Source organism: Rosa rugosa, chromosome 6, assembly GCF_958449725.1.
Source record: "Rosa rugosa chromosome 6, drRosRugo1.1, whole genome shotgun sequence".
Taxonomy (NCBI): domain Eukaryota; kingdom Viridiplantae; phylum Streptophyta; class Magnoliopsida; order Rosales; family Rosaceae; genus Rosa; species Rosa rugosa.
This window is the reverse complement of record NC_084825.1, coordinates 30,051,524-30,054,621: the sequence shown is the minus strand read 5'-3', so window position 1 is coordinate 30,054,621 and position 3,098 is coordinate 30,051,524. Positions and strand designations below refer to the sequence as shown.

The window sequence follows — 3,098 nt, the reverse complement described above, 5'->3', positions numbered from 1 at the left end:
GCAGAGACGACTCATCCATCTTCCCTTTCTTTTCCCCTTCCATTCTTTTTATGTTTTTCCTATGTTTTACTTAGTTATCTTTTGTTGAACTTTTTCTAGGGTTAGGATGATGCCCTATCATGATTGTTTATGTACTTTGATGATTTATTGATGGATTTATAGTTTCTTTATGATGAATGCTTAATCACTATTTGAATTGATGCTTTATGTTTAAGTTATTTGATTGATCACCTTAGGGCTTTGCATATAGTAATTGGAAGACAAATTTGAAGCAGAGATGCAATAATTTGATTAGCTTCTTGTGATTAAGTGTGGTAAATTACATTATTACTTGAGAAAGACTAATGATTTGCTTGATTCCCTTGTTTTCTAAAGCGTAATGAGTCTTGCATGTTAAATTTATACCTGAGAAGGATAAACTGCATAGTTAGGATATAAGATCTTTACCCGAGAGGGAGAGCATCATACACTTAAGGAAAACTATGGTCTAGAGTACCTGAGAAGGACTTAGATACGGGAATTGTCATCAAAAGGAACAAAAGAATCTGTTAATTACATTGAAACATAAATAGGATTGTTAGTGGTTGATTTCGAAACCCTAGGTTTTATTAGGATGCAGAATTCAAATCCAAGTCTTAGGATTGTTAGTGGTCGATTCTGAAACCCTAAGTTTTATCATTATTTGTTTCTTTCTTTCTTTCTTTCTTTAATTTTCACATTATTTGTTTAAGTCGAAAACCTTAAAACCATATTTTCTTTAGTTTGATTGTTTATGTGTTTTTGTGTTTGGATTAATTAGGTTAGGATTTAAATTAATTATCAATCCTCAGTTGGAACGACCTCGTACTTGCACACTATACTAACGACGATTCGTGCGCTTGCGAGTTTTAATTAAAATTTCACAACACCTCTCTAAGAGCAACTCCTCTCCTTCTCTTTCTCTTACCGGTGATCACACTCCTAGTCCTAGTCTTCTCAGAAGCCGACTTTCAGTGCCACCAAACCCTCTGTCAACGTGCTTCGGTCCTAGTCTCCTCGGGAGCCGACGGTAGTGTCGCGACCACAACGGTTACAGAACCAGCCAAGCAAGGGTAACGCCCTAGCAACCCAGCCAAGCTAAAGTCACGCTTTAGCAAGATCTCAATACTTCCCGGTGATTTCGCTCTGCTCAATCTGCAATATTGAGTATCGACTTGTGAACAAGAAGAAACTTCAGCAAAGTCCTCACCACGAGGCACAAAGAATCTCACGACGAGGTTGGTGCTCTCCTCGTCTACAATCGCTTGATAGAAGTCAGGTCAAGGGACACCCCCGACGACCGCACCCGAACGGTGCTGGCACGCTCGCGCAAGAAAAGAGACTGTTGACCAGCTGCAGCAAAATTGGAGCCAAACATCAGTATACACATCGGTTACTCATTATAAATCGATGTAAATACGTTTAAATGATAACAATCTTATATGTTTAAATGTTGTTAAACCCTCATCTTATTGCCTTTAATGCTTAAAGAAATATAGATCCTACAGCATAACTATGCATTTTAACATCGTTATTCATTTAAAACCGATGACTGACACTGTTTCACACATCGGTTCCCATGAACGTTTCTTGTTGTTCATGATTTTGACGCGTAATTTACCTCATATCCTACGATTTTAGATTCAGTATACACAATTTAATATTGTATGAACCGATATGTTTACTTACATTAACATCAGATTCTAGGAGAAAAACGATGTCAATCATCTTATAATACATCGAGTCTGGTAAAATAACGATGTCTAATACCTTGTAATATATCGAATCATTAAACAAAACGATGTCTGTAGTTTTTCGAAACATCAGTTTTCTGGTCTTCATCGATGGCAATACTTATACTGGACATCGATCTCTATCTAAAACACGATGTGCACTAGTTTGTGGCACATCGATTCCAACATAGTAATTTAATCTCTTATGGTTAATGGGACATCGATTTTCATTTTGAAACTGATGTATTTCTCTTGGTGGACATCAGTTTTTATGGTTATAACTGATTTAAACTTTATATATACATCATATTCTTTAGAGGATGATGTCCACAAAATATGTAGCTGCTGCTAGAAATACAATCCACATTTGATAAGAAAAATTTGATTATTGAGGAATTCTTTTAATTTCTATCCAAAATCATTATCCTTGAAAATTTACAAAATAGGCACAATAAAACTCCAACCTATTACAAAGCAAGACTAGAAAATACTATAGTAGTTTTGTTCACAACTGTTGTAATCACTATAGCTACTACAAAAGGGTTAAACAAAATCTACCCTTACTCAATCATATTGCTAGTTAGAATATATAATGAGGTCTGTAACTACTCAACCACTTTAATGCGCACCTCTTCATGAGACACTGACAAATCCCCAAGGCAAATTTTGACACACTCTAATAAGAAGAGGAAGCACCTGCACAAAGAATCAAAGGAGATGTCTGTTACTCTCCTTGATAAAGTATATTTTAACAATGCATGACTAGGTTCAATCAATTAACACAGCAACATGCATGTAATAGAAAGAGAAACATCAATAAATGTGATAAAAGGGCAGTTACATTAACAACACATGGTACATTCAAACATTAACATTCTCTGAAAGTTCTTGATTTCAGTTCCAAATTCATAATATCACATATGGTTCATTCCAGATGTAAGGTTGCTACTACGTTATATCGAACCAATAGCCCTATGCTATTTCCATTCTATAAAATGTCTCACAAAACTCGGACAATCCTGTTACTACCAGTGAGAACCACTAAAAACACCCAATACTCAGCATGACCCGAACTTGACAGTCCCCAAAGGCTGGAAAAGAATAATATACCTGGACTGAGTTGAATAATTGAGATTTGGGGTATATATCACTTCATCCAAAGCAGGTCTCTAACAAAGATATATATTTAATTAATTTCATTCAGAAAATAACTTGTAAATTTCAGACAAGTTTCAAAGTTTCACCTTTTCGCAAGAGTAAGAAAGACGCTCCTCTGCTTCTAGCTCCGTCAATAATCTCTGACCCCAAGTTTCAACAGCTAAGTTCACAGCTTCCTCAGCTAACTTG

The 3,098-nt window shown here is 35.8% G+C and overlaps 1 protein-coding gene across 7 annotated transcripts in view; it reads right to left on the bottom strand.

The window, feature by feature from the left end:
• Positions 1 to 2,455: 2,455 nt before the first annotated feature.
• LOC133717535 (uncharacterized) overlaps positions 2,456 to 3,098 on the bottom strand; it is a 4,165-nt gene continuing 3,522 nt past the window's right edge. For all 7 annotated transcript variants that reach the window (XR_009849710.1, XR_009849712.1, XR_009849708.1 and 4 more), the window contains 2 exons: positions 2,996 to 3,098; positions 2,456 to 2,920 (listed from right to left, as the gene is read on the bottom strand). The exon at positions 2,996 to 3,098 is cut by the window's right edge and continues 44 nt beyond it. The gene's annotated coding sequence lies outside the window, so the exon portion shown is untranslated. The remainder of the gene's footprint in view (positions 2,921 to 2,995) is intronic.